We start from the raw sequence: 20450 nt of genomic DNA, 5'->3' as shown, positions 1-20450 counted from the left end.
AAAGTGAATGAGAAGGGGCGGACTTCAGGCGCTACGTCAAAAATTATTCACAAAAAATTAGTCAAGAGCTGGGAATCACCAGTCGGGAGACTTCCTCTTTTATTTCCTCTTTGCCCAAACGGTTAATTGAGAAAAAGAGAAGGGTGGCACTTCTTGGGGAATTTTCATTGAGAAAGGCCAGTTTTCTGTGCATGGTTTTGTTTAAAACTCTGTCTTTTTTCCAACAACAGCAACAAAATCTCAACTTTTTGCTGGCTGGGGACAGAGAGGAGTCTGGCCAACATTGCATTTGGCCTTTCCTCCTCCGCTCTGAATTCAGCTCACATAACTGTTCACGCAAGAGACAACTCCCACAAGCCCTCTGCAATTAAAGGGATGGGGGCCAAGTAGAGCTGCTCCAGCCACAGCTTTCTGCCATGCCTCCCGGGGTAAAGAAGGGGAGATCTATGCTGAATATCACAGGGATACCTCACTGAGACTGCCAGACATGGTAGGGCCCGTGGCTCTTTCTTGCTCGCAGAATAACGTGCCTCACTGAGCTGAGGTTGGGATGAAGTGAAGCAACACTGTGCATTTACATTGCATCCCTTTTCCTTTTTATTTTCCAAGATGCCATCGCAAGACAAACGTGCAGGGTCTCAACCTGCAGCCGTTCCCAGTGGTCGCTGTTTTCTGATGCCAGTAAACCCCACTATTAGGCTGTCTGCACGGGTTCTGGATTAGAAATCCTTCCTGTAGGTCTATAAAACCCATCACCCCCTTACCTAGTGGCACATAAACCAGGTGCAGCCTTCAAAGAGCTTCAGCAGCAAACACCTCTAGCAACTCCAAGCCAGACCCCACTACACCTAGCAAGGGTCTAGTTTTGTAACGCGCCATCATTTTAGGCTAAGCCCCAAGCAGGGAGCAGGAGGGACCTGTCCACCTTTTGCCTCGGTGATTTCTCAAGGACTAGGGCAGGGTGGAACGGGATCACAGGCTATGGATCAGCACAGCTTTTAATTGCTTTAGGATGGGAAGGAAAGGCACCAGTCCGAGCCTGCATTAGCTGCTATGAGATGCAACTGTTACGCCTGCGTAATCCTGTAGTGATACTAGTTTTACGTCCCAGGGAAATATCCTGCATTTAAGAGGGAAGGTGTCCCCATGCGAGGAAGATGATTTCCAAGGCTTTCAAAGAGATTCCCCCATATATTATTTCTAGAAATGGGTGAGGGGCTTCCTCTTCCTGGCTGGTTAAGTTGCATGTGAGTGTGTGTGCAACTGGGAGCCGGTTGGGGCTCGGTGCTGGCAGTCCTTAAGTCTCCCACCAGCGGGGATTGTAGGGCAAGGGTAATAAAGCTGCAGGGTATTTTTGGTTAACGTGCTCCCATTCCTTGAATACTTCACCCTTTATACTTTAAGGACACCTTCAATGTGGTTGCAGCCCACTGATAAGAGTGCCGTGTGCCTCTATGGGCTCATCCACATACATAACAGCCTACTGCTGCTGCCGGCACGTGGAGTTCCTCTTTGAGCTCAGGGGGTCAAGTTCTGCAGATCCCACATTCAAATCCTGCCAATGCCCTGAGCCCAGGTGATGCAGCCCCTCTTGGGACAGAGGGAGACAGGCCAAAAGCACAGCCCCAAAGGGGACAACCCAGCCCAAGTCACTTTATAACCACAGCAGTTGTTGCTCGCATGAGAGATCATGACTCCCTCCCCAGGCCTAGATTGTACTGCCGCTCCCACATCCAGTGCAGCCAGCTGCTTCTTACCCTCTTTGAAGGACACAGTACCCGAAGCTAAATTGTAAGTCCTTAAACACTTTGCCGGGTCAAGGAGACTAAGTAAGAGTTAGACCAGTAACAAACTGCAGGGCCCACGCAGACTCCCAGAGATCTCATTAGGCATCGCGGGAAGCCTCAGTCATGCTAAACATGAATTTAACTCCATAATCCTAATCTCCATGAAAACGAAGAGCCAGCTAATGAGTTTGAGCAGATTCAATGAGGCAAGTATCAATAAGCTACTACAAAGAGGGGAAGGGGGGAATATCAACAGGAGAGCTCATATCCTGGGCATTACCAATGCAGTGTATGCCATACAACAGAGGTTTCTCGACTCGAGAGGCTTACTCTTTCAGTACCAAAGCTGCCTTTCCTAATCAAAATGATCACTGGGTTTCTCCATTGGAAGACGCCATTGGAAATGCAATTAAGCACTATACAGAAGGAATGCATAGGGATATCACCAGCTGAAGTTAAACTAATCCTTCATAGCAGAGCACTTGTCTTCTCAATTGCAAGCACATCGCCGTGGGCAATCTTGCTATTCTGAATATTACAGTGGCTGCTAGAGGCCCTGGTGATATTGGGGCTCCACTATGGTTAGGTGTTGTATGCCCCTGAGGTAATGGGATACAGGGACTGTCCTGAAGGACTTCAAGTCAAAATGCCCAACTCTTATTTGGCAGACAAGGTTCCTTGGATGAATTTGATATCTTTTATTAGACCAACCCAAATGGTTGGAGAATAGTTATTAAGCAAGGTTTTTGAACCCGAAAGCTTGCTTAATAACTATTCTCCAACCATTTGGGTTGGTCTAATAAAAGATATCAAATTCACCCAAGGAACCTTGTCTGCCTATGTCCTTAGACCAACACGGCTACAACCTAAACCCCTGCAACTCTTATTTGTGCCTTTGAAAAAATTTCTCCTCTGGCATGCAGTGCCCCAAGATGCACAGAGAGTAGGTGAGAGAGCCCAAAACTGAATGTGAACATCCTCAGGCTGGGTCCAGAGCTTTTATTTCAAGACCCCCTGATGTCTACATGGGGAAAAAACACAGGTCTCCAGAATTAAAAGCATAGGTCTTAAGTGTCCTGATACTGAGGATCCTCTAGCTTCTTAACTGTTCATAGTAACCTCTTGGCTCTGAGCTATACAGCAGTATTAGGATGGTCTTTTCCAGTTCCTCCTTTCTGCATAAATGTTTGCATTTTATCAAGGCAAACCCATTGCTCTCAAAAGCACTGAGCAGCCAGAGGCAATAGCTTATGTGTTCCAAGGTTTGTGTGCTAAACATCCAGAAACCACGGGTGTGGATCCTACCTACTGCTTCCAAAAGATAAAAGAAGTCAGAAACCTCATGGAAAACGACACCAAAGGGGTAAGACAGTAGGGTGCTGCCCTAATCTTTTGCCATGCTGCGCAGTCCCTGCTTCCCACAGCATCCAGAATGCATTTGCATTTCCCGGATGGGGCGCGTACAGGCTCCCGTCCCGTGTACCTTTCCAAAGAGAGACGCCTTTCCTCCTGCTGTTAAACGTGGACTTCGATGTCAGGAGCGAGGAGTGCTCAGGTGAATGAGGACTGGCCATATGAAACCATTAGTTTAAAAATGACCTTTGGAACAAGAGTCGCTACAGAGACCTACAACGTTTCGCTGCATCTTCCGATCCACAGCAATGCTCTTTCTTAAAAGCCAAAGGGGATTGATTGAAAACATTTCCCACCAGACCCATTGTATCAGCTGCTTAAAAGATGGCAAATGCTCATCATTTTGCAGTCGCCTCTGGTTGCTTGCCAAGACTTCAGACCGTGGCTTACCAAGTGTAGGCGTCTGCCAGTTATAGATGTGGGGTGGGCAAAGCAATGCAACGTTTGTCTACAAGCCAGGAGACAGCCCAGCTCGATGTCCTGAAGGGGCAAGGGCAGAGGAGTGGTCTTGCTAACTCACTTAATTTTAATGCAAGTTGTAATTTTGAGTGTTTTACTGAAAGCCCCCAACTGCTGGAATCATGCTCCTAAAAGCTGCACTAAAGCTAGGGAGCATCTAGCCATTGTAACAGTGCAGGAAAGCCTGAAAAGGCAAAGAAACCAGAAGGCAAATTTAAAAAAAAAAAACAAAAACTTAATTTTTTTTATATGTAGAGAGAAAGAGAGAGAAGCTCATGATTTTTGGAGGCTGGGTCCAACTTGGTGCTGTCCATGCTGGAATAGCTACTTTTTCCAACTACTAGTTAAACTAGATCGACCTATTTTTACATGAAGACTTTTGGGGAACTTAATGATCAGCCCTTTTCTGCTCAGGTTCTACTAAAATAATAACTCCTCTTGCCAAGATACCACAGACGGCAGCACCTGCACTGTATTACAATGCAAACTGCTCCAAATGCTAAATCTTACAGATGTAGGCAATAAATATTGAGCTTTTTTTTTTTTTTTTTTTTTTTTTTGCCTTTAGGGTCCAGTCCTCACATAAAACTCCTGTCTGCCTTCAGAAGGGTTTCAGAGCTACAAAGCTTTTCACCAGCCGGCTGCAGAGCTTTACGAAGGAGGTCAGCAGCATTCGCCCCCTGTTCCATTAGTTGCGAGGGGATTACTTCAGTTTTATGCCCGTGTAACTAAGAGCACAATCTGGTTTGTAGACTGCAGTCGGATATTGAGGCAGGGCAACAGGCAAAATAATGACCCACTTTGCCTGCACAAACTGCATTTCTGGAATAGATGCAGCTCCTGCTTCAGCATCGGACGCTGAGATGGGAAATGTCACCCACAGATCACAAAGCACTCCATAGAAGACAGAAGAGCTGGAATTGCTCCCGGGCCAATGGGGGAAGTGGCTCTCGCTTGCTGAAGGTCATCTAGAAAAGTCTGTGGCAAAACTGGGGTTAGACCCCACAGCGGGCACGGCCTGTGTCGGGGTCTGACCTCTCAGGCCAGGCTCATTGCACACCGAATACCTCATTTCCCCATGGGACAGGTGATGGATAGGTTCATTCCAGCTCTGCCTCCAGGGCTGACACGTGCCCAGGGCAGCCCGGATGATTTGTAGGGAGCGCTGCCTTCCACGTTAATCCCAGTAGCACACAACGTGCCTCCTGGGAAGCCTATTACCTCCCGAACAGCTCCATTGCAGCCATTTCGTGCTCATTATTTTCAGCGTGGTTTCATGCTAATTTATATCTACGGAGAAAGATGCGCAGAAATACGGTCCCTGCATCTTGGATCCCAATGGTGCAATCAGCTTATGATATTAGCTCCTACTCACAAATGGAAAGGAAGTATGTGTATTCGTTAAAAATCCACCAACGGGTCATTACAGGGAGACGGGCAAGGTTGCCATGTCTTGTGCCCTTTTCACTCACTTCTCGCCAGCTAGCTGGCTACATATTAAGTGTGACTAACGGCTCTTGTTGCATCCTCTCCGCAGCCGCTCAGCATAAGAACCGGTGAAGGGATCATTTAGAGCTGCCTTGCAAACGCTGCAACTGCAGCACATAATTATAGTTCAAAGGAAGAAAGATGCTGGGGCGACTGGAGAATGAAAATAAAGGCCCCCTAGCACGAGTACCGCTGAAATCAGGCTGGAAACAATAACCTTTTATGTGGGCCTCAATTTTCACCTGCCCAACCTGAGATGCTGCTAAAAGAAACTTGAGATATGTATGAGAGAGACGTGGATTTTACAGGCCTCTTTCCAAGTATCAAATTAACACGCTCAGAATTTGCCAGTTGTGCTTGACTACTTGCATCCCCGTTACTCAAACACCGTTGTCTATAGAAGGGATCTAGCAAGTATTCCCTGACCGCTATGGCCTGACTTTGAGGTCTTGATTTTATCCAGTGTGTCCGTGATATGATTAGGCTACAAAACAGGTTCCAAAAAAAGGCCGATATCTGTTCTCACTCTCACGTGGAAAACAAAGCTAGACTCATGAACACAGCTGGAGCTTTTAGTCCTAGCAGGGACGCAGCCTTTAGCAAAGGTCAGGGTTATATGCCATGGCAAGTTCGCTGACTTCTGAAAAGGCGCTATTTGCAAAGAATTTATTCAAGAGCTAACGAGAGAGAAATGCAATGAATAAGATGCTTGTGAACGCTCGTTGGAGACTGCTGGAAGACTGCAGCCTGCTGAACAACAAACACAGACTGTTATTGTTGGTTCAATAACAGGGAGCCAGGATCACGCTTGCCTGTCCCCAAGCCCCACAGCTGATAAGCGTGGACAAGTTCAGGGGAAGAAAATGCCGCGCTCTTCTTCCTCAAATAGGCAGTTTGCAAGCCTGAAAGACAGCAGTCAGGCCATGGAAGGACTGGCTCCATTCTTCCTGGGTAGACGTGTTCACAGTTCTTCTCTGTGGTGGGACAGGGGGTGAGTTTAAAACGATTACTAGCAGATGCTTTTCCTGTTCCTTCAGTGAGTAAAGTGATCAGAACCCACTGCCTATGGTGAATCAAGGGGAGCAAAGCCTTGGATGCTTCTTCAGACTTTGGGGTCTTCCCCCGCCACTGCAAACAAGAGATCAACTAGCCCCAGCCCACAGCTCATCTCTGTGCGTCGTGCCCAAGGGTCTCTGGGCACTTCCTGGCCCCCAGCCATCCCCTTCATCCCTTGCCAACAGTCCAGTGGATGCAAAGCCAGGACTAACTATTTGCATTTCTTTAGAGGATTCAATCCCACAGGCAACTTCTGCTTGAGGGCATGCCTGGGAGCTGCACTGTACTGCACAGCTGGCTTTAGCTGGGGTGAGAGAACTACTGACCACCCACAGGTATCCTTTGCAGAGGATAGGAGAAGTCTTCTTAATCATGGATCACAGCCTCCAAAATGCCCTTCTCCCATGTGTTAATAGTTCAATTGGCGTGGCACAGAAAGTCAGGAAGCGCAGGGGCCCTTCACTCAAAGCCCAGCTTGGGACAGAGACTATGGCATAAGCATATCTACAGAGAAAATCTCTCGTTCTCCTGGTTAACAAATGGGTTGTGTCCTGAAGCAGGGAGTTCTCTCTCGGTGTAACTTCTAAAAACGTCCATCACGTTGCTGAACTTAAGAAATACCCAAAACCCAGCATTTGGCTAGGGAAGCATCTTCACAGCAAAGCAGGCTTATTCTGCAAGATTACCTTCCACCAACTCAAAAGAATAAGATCTTGCCCAGCTGGTCACAAACGGGCACAGCTGATTTAACACTATAAGCCAGGGGTAGGCAACACCTGGCATAGGTGCCAGAGCAGCACGGTGTGGCACACAAAGGCATTTTGCTTGGCACGTGCCTCTTGGGGCAGATGGTGGGGAAGGGGCTGGGGCTCCGCTGCCACAACAAGGATCGGGCCCCTCACGGCTCCCCTGCCACCCGGCCCAGCACACCAACACCTTATAAGTCCAGGTTCTGGGTGTTTTTGGCACTCTGCATGAAAACGTTGCTTTAAATCCTGAAGAGAAAGCAGATGTCCCAGCAAGAATAGGAGAGAGAGAAAGAAGACAAGCAGAGAATGAAAAAGTTCAGAGACCCTCCAATGAAAAACACTTAGAAAGGCAAAGCTATCTGTATATAATCCTGGGCTCCTGGAAGTGATCTCTGAAACTAGAGAGTAACTTGACTCATTCAGACACATTCACTCCGGATTTATATCCCTGTAACCAAAAGCCAAATACAGCAGAAAGGGCTGGGTCGCCCACTGGCAGGGGAACGGCCATATAGGGGCAAACACAGGGCTAAATCGTGCTGATCTAAGGAATCGGGGGTATGAAGCTGCAAGGTGAAGGGAAGGGGCACAGCTCTAGATTTACACATTCATTGGGAGACCGGGTTATAGCCCCACCAAGCTGGGGCATCTCTGTGACACTTCATCTCCCCTGTGCAGTGAGCATCACTGTCCTGGGAGCTGTGCTGTGCAATTCATCCCTGCTCCGCTCCAGCTACAACTCAGTCCTTGCTGGCACATAAGGCTGCAGACCCCCAAATACCTGGTGCTTGCAGAGATGCTCCCAACAATGGCTGGGGGAAGCTGTAATGCAGCAAAATGGGGCATCTGGGTTTCTCTAAGTGGCCTGTGTCACTCATCACAGAGGTGGACTAACCACAACAGACTGTGGCAACTCTTCCATAGTGCAGTGCAATGCTAGAAAACCAGCTGTGAAGAAACAGCAGCCTGGATCCTGAAACCATATGGCAACTTAGGGAAGAAGAAGACAGTCACCCAAAGGGTCTGGACATGGTGGGGCTAACACCCCCCCCTTATCAGTCTGACAGGGACTGATAAGGTATAGGAGCATACTGTACATGTCCCCGAAAAGACAGATGCATAAAAAAAGTAAAAATGCAAATGAATGAGACCAAAGTGCCAGACACTGAGCACAGTGACTAAATTAAAGGAAAAGTAAGTATAATCCAGATGTTCCTATTTCTATCAGAGCCAATGAGAATTGTTTATGCTGATTTCCATGAGAGCAGAATCAAACCCCATCAAAATACAAAGACCAGCAGATACAGATGTAGAATAGATATCGAGAATGAATAGCCTGAATGCTTGCTGACAGCACTATTAAGGGCATGTAGTTCAGTATAATGTACAATACACTGCTATTCGTACAGCATTTTGAAACCATTAGCTGCTCTTCCTCCCATTGTACAGATAAATGGTCTGATTCTACTCCTAGCCCCACCCATATGAATCAGGCCTGGATTGGTGTCAAATGGTGCACGGACCCCAAAATTACCTAGGAGTTTGAGGCACATGAGATCATTGGGAAGACATTGGAAAACAGAGCAGAGAAGTCATGGATGCGCAGGCACGAACTAAGAGAGAAACAGATGGATTTCTCTATATGGCACCGCAGAGCTGGCAGCAGCCGCCAAACCTGCCAGGTAGCTTTAGTAGCAAACAAGGAGTCAGAGGCAAGAGGGAAGATCAGGTCATCCTGGACGGCCACGCTCGCAAAGGGATGTCTAGAGGGATGCCCAGAGCGTGTCCCACGCTGACACAGACAGACGTGGACAGACCAAATTCACCTGCTCAGACTGGATGAGGGCTTCACACCTCCACAATTAGACGCTCCGCTCTTTTGCAACCATATGCTGCTTTCCAGCTACTCAAGCAGGCGAGTAACGCTATAAATCCTGCCTAGTAATGCTATAAATCTCTTGGCCTCTCCATGTCAGGTGCAGGTTACTAGTCCCTCCTGCAAACAGCCTCCAAGGTATCTACCACACTGGCCAGCCTACCTTTGTCTCTCGCCTTTAAGCCATGTTTTCCCCCTCCACCGTTCAGTTAAGGTCCTTCAGGCTCCTCTGTCCCAAACAACAAGTTCCTCCATGTGACAGGCGGTGCTTAGTTAGGCTCTCAAAGACCAAAGCAACATCCAGGCAGCTCAGCTAGGGGCAGGACGCCGGGTCCTACTGTTTCCAAGGCGGCAGCGCCTGCACCATTCTCTCCCCTTCCGCTGCGGAGCAAACACAACAGACCTTTCCAGCGTCGAGCACCAAAATCATCCAGCTGCCACAGCCAATTCTCCCCCCACACCCCACAGCACCCTCGCACTTACACAGAACTTTATTATCTCTAACCCACCGAGCCTCCAAGAGCCATGGTGCATGGGAAAAAAACCCACAGGCACAATACCATTTATTAATAACTGCTCCCCCTTCCCTGCCTGGCTTGCACTGGATTTCCCTCATGAATAATGCAGGAGTTGTAGTCCCTGACACTACCCACTCTGTCCTCTGCTTCCCTCCGAGTCAGCTGAGACCGGGCTCGAGTGCCAGTCGGGGCCTGGCCCCATGTCCCGCGCTGCGGAGCCCAGCGACACCCGTACGGCAGGGGGGGTTTTGTTCCTTTTGTTTCCAGCCCTGTTTATAGGACCCCGCAGTGATACGTCAGACCCGCAGGGCACGGACCGGGCTGCCGAGAAGCCGGGAAGTTCTGTTCTCGCGTGTCTGCTCAGCTCTTCTGGCACCAACACGTTTTGGCCCCCTGTATTACAAAACAGTCTGTCGTTTCCAATGATTGGCATCCTTCTAGCAGGACTTTAAGATGCTACTTTGCTTCTCTTTAGCCCTAGCCAGCCAGGGTCTCATTACCCACTAATTAAGGGACACGCCACTGACCTGAGTGTCAGTCTCTCCATTTTACAGATGGGAAAAATGAGGCACAGAAAACATCTGGTGCTATGGATGCATGGAGAGCAAGGCAGGCATTTCTAAAGGGAATCAGAGGAGCCAATAATGGGCCCCATGAGTCCTGACCCTTGGTCTGCTGATCCAGCTACTTGGTCATCCTTTTCAATGCTAAAGTTCTCCTTATTAATATGAAATGAAATCATCTTTCCAGAAACATGGAAGACATGTAGATCGAATCAACAAGCCGGCAAGCCCAGAGCTCTGGAAGGGAGAAGGACGCTCAGCTGGTTACAAAAGATACCATTTGGTCTCAAAAAGGCAGATGTGGTGCAAGCTGAGCAGCCAAGAGACTTGGATCAAGGCAAAGCAAGGCGGACCACGTGAGGCACAACAGAGGCAGGGAAAATGCGAGGCGTAAAAGCACCAAGTCTAAAACAGGCGTGTGCACATCTGGAACTCACTGGAGGTGTCATGCTACATGGGCCGTGGCATGACACAAACACTCCTTATAAAAGCTTCAGGCAAACAGAAGCAGATGGGTCCAGGCAACTTTCCTCCTCCTCCCCAAACTACTCACGATACATTTCCCCGCACAAGAGCTACATTTCACCCTGGGAGTAGTGGTAATAACCACTTCTCAGGGACCTACTGGCATGTAGTCGTTTGGTGGGACAAGCTCTCCGACCCTTGCCTCTCCCCCTTGGCACGCTCCGACGTTCACCGGCTGTACAGCGCGAAAGAGAGAAAATCAGAGGGCCTGGTGCCCCGCTGACTTGCACCAGTGCCACTCTACAGACATCAACAGAGTCCCCCCTGATTGACACGGGTGTAAACAGGAGGAGAATCAGGGCTAGAGCCTATTGCCCGACTCCTAAACAGGCTTCATGTTACAGAGGTTAAAGCTTCCCTTCCACCAGAGCAGGAACGGACAGAGGAAACGGTTAAATTCGTTTAGCGTAAATTGGTATGACATACAACCAACTGAATTGTTCTGTCTGCTAATCTCCTTGGATAGAGGAGTGACAGAATGACCTTCTTAATCCTCTATTAACACTGGCCACGGGCAGACAGAGCAGAGCACTGCTCCGTTCAGCTAAGGCTTGATCTGAAGATGCAGGAGGCTTCGGGTCCTGAGCTCTGACTGCATCTCTTCCTCCTAAGCCAGTTCCCCCAGCTTGCGAACAGGATCAACTCCGCCGGCTCCGCGTGCTCGCTGCAAGCCCCCTGCCCCCAGCAAGAGCTCAGTTTTTCCCAGAGCGCGGGCAGCCACCGAGCTGAGATCTGCCACAGGTCTCCTTCTCGCACATGTGCATCACAGCATGTTTGACATGACCGCGCCCCAGGGATGCTGGCACCCTCACCGCATCCCGGCCCGTCTGCAGCAAACTCACCGGCTGCTCCTGCACCCCTGTCGCTCCCACCCTTCTGCTGACTCACTCGCTGCGCTGTGCTGTGCTGAGGAGGAGTTTTGCTGAGGCTCGCAAGGCTTGCGGCGCACAGCCGCACTAGCTGCATGGTTAACCCGTCCAGCATCACGGCACAGTGAAGGCAGGAGCAGCTAATGTGAGGATAATTACTTCCCAGCAGGAGCTCTCATAGGCCAAACCAATCTGCCCTGGGGTCTAATTGGCTGCTTCTCTAAATAGTTAAACGCTTGTGTGCTGAGCAAGGACCAGCTGCCGAGACTGGAACATTTCCCCCCTGACATTGGAGCAGGTAGGTCAGTGCAAGGTACCTGGATGGGGCTCGGCAGAGAAGCTGCTTCCAGACAGCCGGAGTGCAGGCCAGGGGCAGGTGGGTTTGTCTCAGCCCATTTTACAACATGCTCAAGGCGCGTGGGGAGAGGCGTCAGACTCGAACAGCATCACTTGGTTTGTGCTCTACTTCAGAAACAACACGATGCAAAAAGCTGAGAGATTGGGACTCCAAGGGAAGGGCCAAAATAGCACGAGCAAGGGTGCACAGGAGGGGAAGAAGGGAAAGACCAGAGGATGGAAGAAGAGCAAAGAAGGAGACTACGGGAGAGGAAGGGGAGGCTAGGGGGCAGCTAATGAAATCCTGAAGACAAGGACCTGATTCTGTGGTCACGGTCCTTTACACCAGTGCACAACAGATCAGGATGAGAGCATCTTACTCCCACTCTGTCATTCTGCATTCATTCCCACCGAATAAAGACATACGCACTGCCTATATAAAGCACCTCTGTGGTCTAGCCTGACATGTAGATGGGTGAGTGGGTAGACGGGGATGGGCGGGTGTCTTACTGCATCTCAGCTACCTGACACATGGCTTTAAGAGCCAAATAATATTGAGAAACTGAGAAAATCATGCAAGTGGTTCCTAAAGCCTGGAATAGTGTGAGATTTTCCCACCCTTAGTGTGCACACAGCCTGAAAATCCCACTTCACCTGCGTGGGGGGAAGGTCTGGATTAAAAAGCGCTCGGTGTAATCCAATGCAAGCAAGGTGACTCCCTTTAGGAGAGAAGGGACTGCATGGCTGTACAATGAGCATATACAGACAGCAAGACTTCCTCTACATCGGGCGGAGAGGAAGGGGGCAGTATATTTTTCCAAGGAGGGAGTGAACCTACAGGAGCCCCCTTTTTCCTTCCTCTCCCCCAAATATACCTTCTTTCCTGAGCACCTCTACACCCAGAGCTGCCTTCCCCATGTCATCAGCAGGACCACGCCTCCGTTAGGGCCTGCTCATAGCTGGAGGGGAAGGCTGGAGAGCAACTCCAGGCCTTTCCTATACCCAGTGAGCAAGCAAGCATCCCTGCCTGCATAGTGCAGAAGCACCGTACCGTGAGTTTGCACAACTCACGGTACAATTGCACAATTAACACAAGTGCGTCCTTCATGGTAAGAGGTCTCAGTCACGCCAAACAATGAGATCTATGAACATCACCTCCATCCTCAGGCCATGTTCCTCCCTACAGATGCAGAGAAAGGGATCATACTCACTCTGACTCTATCTTACAGACAGACCAAGCGAATGAGATGCTGGAGTCAGACCTGGAGCGGTCCACGAACTAGCATCATGCTCAGAAAGTGAACATTAGTTTTGAGTTAGATGTCAGACACCATATCTGTGCCATTTTGCACCCAGGTCTTTGGCTGGCTCCAATACAGACTGAAGCCCACCCGCTTCCCAGTTCAGATTTTAAATACGTCCCTTTGGGCCCCAGTGCCTTATTTTGGGTGCGTTCTCCCATCTGGTTGTACTGCTGATTGTTTGAGTCGCACAAGCTCTGTTTACCCTTGTATACACCAACTCACAGCTCTGAAACAACAACTCATAAAGCATCTGAGAAAGGTAATTTAATTAAACACAGGCATAGTCTACACATCTCCCAGTTCCACTGATAATTAGGAAAACAGATGAGGGAGGGGGTGGAAATTTTCATTAGGTTAATTATTCAAGGCCTCAAAATGAAATATAGGCAGCCTGATTTCCCTAGAGGGCCATGTGCAAACTCAACTATCAGCTTTGTGGGGGATTAAAAAAATATGGGGGTGGGGGTGGGGGGCAAGTTTCCCCAAAGAAGAAGCGAGACAGACTAGGACTAATCAAGCAAAGCTAGAAGTGATAAACCAATGGCAAAACAAAAGCTTCCTTTTTTTTTTTTAACACTTCAAAGGAGGTGTCGATCAGCGCGATCTGCAAATTCATTAGCATCTTATTAAAATGCCATATTCATTTCACTGACGAGATGGGCGCAGGGGGAGCACCTTCCCATTCTCTGGCTACCTTCCAAGGGAGGCAGTGCCTTTTTACTCCAAGAGCGCTAAGATCTTCGGGAAGTTCAGATGACACCTTTTTATGGAAGCATCCGAAACCACCTGCTTCCTGTAGGCAGAAGGTGCCCTCAAAGCTGCATCTTCACCCTTGACTCAGGCATACCCAAAACCTGACATTTTAGAACATACACACTAACGTCTCCATTAGTTTCTGGCTCCTGCCCTTAAACTATTAGTTACTTATGCTTGTTGCATGGTATAAGCTAAGGGGCATGTTCTTATCTCGATGAAGAAGCTGGAATATAACTCCCCATGAACCGTAGGAAAAGAGATGCATGTATCCCACAGTAGCCACTGCAGGCCTAATAACTTGAAGGCTCCAACAGCTGATCAGCAAGAGGGATGTATGTTATTTGCAATGGCTAGTTTCATCACAGGAACAAGAAAACTTCAGTTTAAATCATAAAAAAAAAATATATAAATTATCATCACCACTTCATATACGTTTTTTATTATTTAAAATTATTAAACTTGAAATGATTTAAAGTTATTAGATCAGCAACTGCTCCTGTGGCATAGATTTATTTCTTTTCCTACAGCACATGGGGAATTATATGCCACCTTCTTTGTCGAGATAAGTACATGCCCTTTAGCTAATACTATCCAACAAGCATAAGTAACTCTTTCTATATATACATAAAGTGTGTATGTGTATGTATGTGTGTGTGTACATGTATACGTATACATACACACACGTGTATGTATATATATATATATACACACACACATATATGTATGTGTGTGTTTGTGTGTGTGTGTATATATATATACACATATACACACACACACACACACACACACACACACATATATATATATATATATATATATATATATATATATATATATATATATATATAAAATGTATGTATGTATGTATGTATATATATGTATGTATGCTCCCCTTCCAGGAACAGACATGGCAGCCACCACATTTAATTCAGCTATCTCCATCTGCATTTCTCATTAACCCAGAATAGCTGCAGAGATAATTACACACTTGATCTGGATTATTTGGATTGGACGATGCCAAAAGGGCAGGCCAACAGCCCTAACCCGATTTCCAGCCGCTTGAAAATGACTGTGGCAGTGGGAATCGAAAGGGCTTTGTGGCTGGCTCCAGGGAGATGCGCCTGGCAGGATTAGGGCTGCAGACTAGAAGCCAGCAGGGATCCAAACAGTTCCATCTAGCTCCAAATTTCCCTGTGTGCAGGCCACGTTTCCCCACAGCTGCACAACTTGGGGAAAATGAAGCCTCATTTCAGTCACTTGAATACCACAATTAGCCTACAAGTGGGGCCTGAATTTAGAAACTAAACTAATAATATTTAATGCCAATACAGCTCCAAGATAACACTTGCTGACTCAGATACTCAGCCCTCCCAGGTGCCATTACCTATGCAGTACCAACCGAGACACTGAAACAGAGAAGGGGGAGGGATTTATGGGAGGCCAGGAAGATGCAGACCACAGCAAGCCTTCACTGAAGTCAGGGGTATTGGTATTGCAACAGCACCTGGAGATCTCAGCTGGCTCAGGGCTCTATGATGCTCGGTGCTGTACAAGCACACAGCGAGGGACAGGCCCTGTCCCACCAGAAGGGAGAATGATCATTCTTCACCACTTACTAGATGGGGAACTGAGGGAGACTAAATGACTTGCCTGAGGTTACTCACGGGAGTCTGTGGCAGAAGAGGGACTGAACCCACATAACCAATGTCCTAGTTCAGTGCCCAAACCATAAGATCGACCATCCTGTGCTTCAATGGTATGTGAGCAAAAAGTGGAGGCTCATTCACCACTTCACCCCTTGCACGTTTGGGGACAGGGCAGGGACGATCCCATTGCTCCTGGCCCTCAAATGTGCAGGAGTCTAGCAAAGACAGCAGCATTCAACTTCCTCCCAGTCAGGGGGCAGCGACAGGGGCATACCCTTATCTCTTCAACAGCCAAGAGAGCCATGCAGAATTGTACATCCACAGCCCAGGGACCACTGTGTCAGTCAGGCTCTTTTCAGCAGCCCCAGCTGATGCAGCATGTCTGCAAGCAATCCAGTGACACCGTGACAGGCAGGGTGACCTAGTGAGCAGGACCTGGAGGGTTTTGATCCCAAGTTTTGCCACCCTCTCACTCTGCAACCTGGGCAGGTCATTTGACCTCAATGTACTGCTTAGCTCTTGGCAGAGTGGTCCCAACACTTCCCTGCTGCACAGGAGAGTTTGGATGCACAAGGTCATCATTCCTATTAATCTGCATTTGCTTGTAAGCACAACTGCACCAAAACACAACCCAGAGCATCCAGGAGGGATCTAGACACATTAAGGGTCTTTGAAGGCCAGAAGCCTGCTTTATCTACTGCATTGCCATTAGCCGCTTCATCCCTAAAGCACCTCCTCAAAACCTTAGGGTAGCTTACACGATCCCTGCTTATAACCCTGCTTATAACCCCAGATCCTGACTTTGCTGCATGCCAGGCTCCTGTTGGACAGAGATTTGAGAGGAGCACATTCACATGAAACAGAGGCAATGAGCACCAGCAGAGCAGTGAAGTCAACAGCATGGGTCTGGGCCTTTGGTCCTAATGGGCAAAATTTATCCCTGCAGCATCCATCCAGGAAGAGCACGGACCACCCGCGGATAATTCCTTAGCTTGATGAAGGGCATTTGTGCCCGAAAGCTTGCTAAGAAGAATGTTTCCAACTATTTGGCTTGGCCTAATAAAAGATATCGGATTTACCCAAAGAACCTTGTCTCCGTGCAGCAAGACTGCTGAAGTCCCAGGGGACTGGCTCAATGCAATATCTCTACAGCTGTTTGGGAAGCAGGAGCCAACAGGGGATAGAAGGGATGGAGGGGCCCGAACAGCTGCACTGAAAGGCAAGGAATGGTGAGAAAGATAAAAGTAAAGGCTCTTCAAGGAAAACAGGACACAATCTGCTTGTAGGACCCTGAAAACCCCAATGGCTTCACAGGGATTGAACCGAGTAGGGAGCAAAGTTTAACCCGATTTTCCTTTTTCTCTCGTGCAGGGGCAATTCAAAGCTATTCTCTCACTGAACATGTCTCGGGGATGAATTAATTACAGAACCGAATTCTGCAATGGCCAGTTTATTGCTGGAATGAGCAGCCGGCCACATGTGTCCTGCTGCCCAAGTCACTCAGTACGAGGCCTGGGGGCCCATCCCACCTCTAGCACATCTGTTTGGCAAATAAGAAGCTACAGAGCAAGGTGGGTCAAGCAGGGAAGCAAATTCACTTGATCAGGACATGTGGTGAGGGGCATCTTTGGGTTTCTGGCCCAGAGGCAGAGGGAATACTGAATCCAAAGCAGAGAAACAGGAGGCGGAAGGGTGCAAGCCTGAGCTGCTTCAGCAGGTCCAAGGTCCAGTGCTGCAGAGCGCAAAGACACCAAGAAACCCACCTGGGAAGACTCTGAGGTCAGTGGTTCAGGCTCTCTTTAGCCTTACAAGAGAGCAAAATTCAGAGCAAAGTGATATTCAACCTGTAGCACTAGATTTATATCATGGACACCAAGTTTGGATTTAGCCCTAAAAATAATGGGCTGGGTTCGCAGCTGGCGGGATACCATGATGTCAGTGGAGTTCGGATATGGACGATCTCGACCGCCTCTCCCAGTTTATACTGGATGCTTTTCCAAGCTCCTTCCTAACGATGATTACACGCATTCTTGAAGTGCTCGTCCAGGCACCACTGAGATGGATTAGATTAAAGCATCTGTTCCCAGCTCAACTGCTGTTATCATGCGGCCTTGGCACGCTACTAACCCCAACTGCTCAAAAAAAGGAGAGTTATTTTGTGGTAGAGGGAAAGAAGAAGTCTGGGAGCCTTGTCTTTGCCTTCTGATTTCTGCACCTCTGGTTCCTACTCCCAAATGTTTGCACAGAGCCACAAAGCCTGAAAGGTTTCTTTTCAAGTAAAAGGATGGTTCTCAAGTAATCCCATGGCTCCAGGAGCTGCAGGTTTAAAAGAAAAGGCATTATTCTTATCACGAGCTGGGTCTTTGCTGAGGGGGTTGGCAGCAAGCCTCTTGAGAGCGAGTCTCTTAAGTCTTTGTTTTCAAAAACAGATCATGCTTTGGGGGTCCTAGCTTGAGACTTCTGATTTTTAAAACTGGGGCCCCCCCCACTACAGAAAGGATGTGAATAATTTGGAGAGGGCATGGTTTGGGGCTGGGACATATGGCTTGTGAGGAGAGGCTGAGGGAGCTGGGCTTATTTAGTCTGGAGAAGAGAAGATTGAGAGGGGATCTGATAGCAGCCTTCAAGTCTCTGCACGGCGGTTGCAAAGAGGATGGAGCTGGACTGTTCGCAGCGGCGGCAGACGACAGAACAAGGAGCAATGGGCTCAAGCTGCAGCAAGGGGAGTTGAGGTTCGATATTGGGAAAAACCTGCTCACTAGGAGAGCAGTAAAGCACTGGAACAGGATCCCCAGAGAGGCGGTGGCATCTCCATCCTGGAAGTGTTAAGACCTGGGTAGACAAAGCCTTGGCTGGGATGATCTCGACGATCTTTGAGCAGAGGGTCGGACTCGATGTGACCTCCTGCAGTCCCTTGCAACCCTCCTTGTCTATGATTCTGTGAGTCCAAATGCTGTTACTGAGAGCTGCTGCCGGTGGTCCAGACCATCAGAAATAATCACTCCATGTCCCAAATGTAGGAGCATCTTGGCTCGTGATCATAGTGTTAAGAATTAATTTGCCTTATTATGGACTAGGACCCAATGTGACGCTGGTTTCCCACCTGCAGAGCAGGCAGGTTACCAAATGCCTACAGGTGTAGAGAGGTGTGTTGAAATGTAAAGGTATGAAGAACTGGAAAGCAGCATTGTCTTTTTACTTGCACTAATATTACCCTATATTATTTCATGTTGCCCAGGTTTTCTTCATGCTGTTTTTTAGGTATAACTCAGTTTTAATACAACAGCAGCTCAGCTGATCATACGAACATTAACCTTGTGGTCATGGATTACTTAATAAAATCACAGCCATTGCTCAACTGATGCTGTGGACAGTAAAGAGGTCAACCAACTGCCTGCTTAACACTGCTAGCCTCTTGATACCCCAGTCGCATAAAAGGCGTGTGACAATCCTGCAATACTTTCTCTTCTGCCTTTCTCCAAAAGGGAAAGGAAGAAGGACCAAAATCCTCACTGGTGCAAAACCAAACAGAAGCAGCAGCGTAAGCACACTCTCCGGAGAGAGAGGCTGGAAGCAAGATGTCACCAAAGGGTCAAAGCAGACAATGGGAACCTGTCACTTCACATCTGTATCCATGGAGACGTGTAAGGGGTTCAGAACAAAATTGGCAAAATTATTGATCACGGTAATGGTGCCCACAAATGAAATGGAAACCGTGGGACATAAGTGCTGGATAAGAAGTGATCAATCCTGTGTGTTTAGACACTGATAGGTTACAAAATTCACCTTTAGGAACCTTTAGGGTTTAAAAGGGACCGGTCTCCGACGCAAGGAGCTCTGAATCCAAAGAGACTAACAGATGACAAACAGTAGACAGGGAGACGTGTCGGAGGGGTGGTGTTTGGCACTCGGGAGAGCTCCACGTTTTCTGCTTTCCCGTTTGCCCAGTGTCTCCTTGCAGGCGAGACTGGGGCTGTGCGGGAGCTTCCTCCTCCTGAGCGGTATTGTTCAAGCTGCGGTCAAATGAGACATCTCTTGCTCATCCTGAAAACATGCACGCTGCCATGAATTACGACGAGAGAGAAAACATCAGCATGAAGGCGGGTGGATCAGTGGTCTGAATGCACAACTGGAGCCCAGGGTTCACAAGTCTTGATCACACCGCTGACGCAAGCTCCCTTGCAGGCCTGTTCCTCTCGTTCCTCAGCTCCGCGTTGTCCAAAATGCAGGTGTCCCCTGCCTGCCTTCCAAGGGTGATGAGAGTATTAATATTTGAAAAATGCTATGGGAGTCCCATTCATTCATAGGGTCCCAAGCTTTCACCTGAAATAGCACCTGCTCCATCCTTCTCCTCCCAGTTGTTGCATCCCTATGACACTAAACTGGGTCTTAAATCAGGCAAGGAGACTAAGACATGGTTGCCCTAAACTAAAAGTATATTTACTGAACCCTAACAGATACAACTTGAACTAAAATTGATTCAGCATTAGCGGTTAAAAATTTAAAATTTGTAGCTAGCCAAAGCAGACGGTCGCCATCCTGTAATGTAGCAAAGGCAACTTTGCTGGTTGATCAGGCCGCGAAGTCTTGTCCAGGGGTCCTGGTTCCCACGTCTGAAGTTGAGATAGGATCTTGGATGGGTGACAGGATCTCTTCAGGCTTTCTTCAGGGGTCTTCTGAAGGCTACGGTCTCTCACCTCTCTTTATATACCACACAGCTTGCATTTCTTAATACATAAAAATACCTTAAGCCTTCCTCCTAATGCATATTAATAATCTTGCTTCTGTTTGCCAAATATGGTTACCTTTAACTGGAATTTTCTATTCTGAAGTAAACTTTTCATTCTTAGGTAGGGGTACGTTTTGCTCTATCGGTTCCTCTTTTGCCCGGGTTATATTAATTCAGTTTAATTATCCAACTCCCTGATTCGTTTTAAGTCAGGGACAGTATTTTTCCATCTGCTCCTTTCACTGGGTGCAAGTCTCGACCACAATTCAAGCTAGGCATGCAGCTTGAGCTAAGCACAAACGTCAAACTCAGGCCGAAAGGCCTTTGGGCCCCAACACAGTGGATTTACATCTGGAAACATCTATACCTTGCTCAA

At 48.2% G+C, this 20450-nt stretch overlaps 1 protein-coding gene across 18 annotated transcripts in view; it reads right to left on the bottom strand.

Annotated features, from left to right (window-relative positions):
• NFASC (neurofascin) overlaps nt 1–20450 on the bottom strand; it is a 165649-nt gene that overhangs the window by 122075 nt on the left and 23124 nt on the right. Inside the window, exon 1 of one of the 18 annotated variants that reach the window (XM_059717584.1) lies at nt 11277–11344. The exons of 16 other annotated variants lie outside the window; for them this stretch is intronic. The gene's annotated coding sequence lies outside the window, so the exon portion shown is untranslated. Of the gene's footprint in view, nt 1–8991; nt 9248–11276; nt 11345–20450 lie in introns of those variants that run through there. One more of the 18 variants, XM_019477305.2, reaches the window with a different exon arrangement.

This window comes from Alligator mississippiensis, chromosome 14 (assembly GCF_030867095.1).
Source record: "Alligator mississippiensis isolate rAllMis1 chromosome 14, rAllMis1, whole genome shotgun sequence".
In the NCBI taxonomy this organism is placed as follows: domain Eukaryota; kingdom Metazoa; phylum Chordata; order Crocodylia; family Alligatoridae; genus Alligator; species Alligator mississippiensis.
This window is presented reverse-complemented; position numbering and strand designations above follow the sequence as displayed.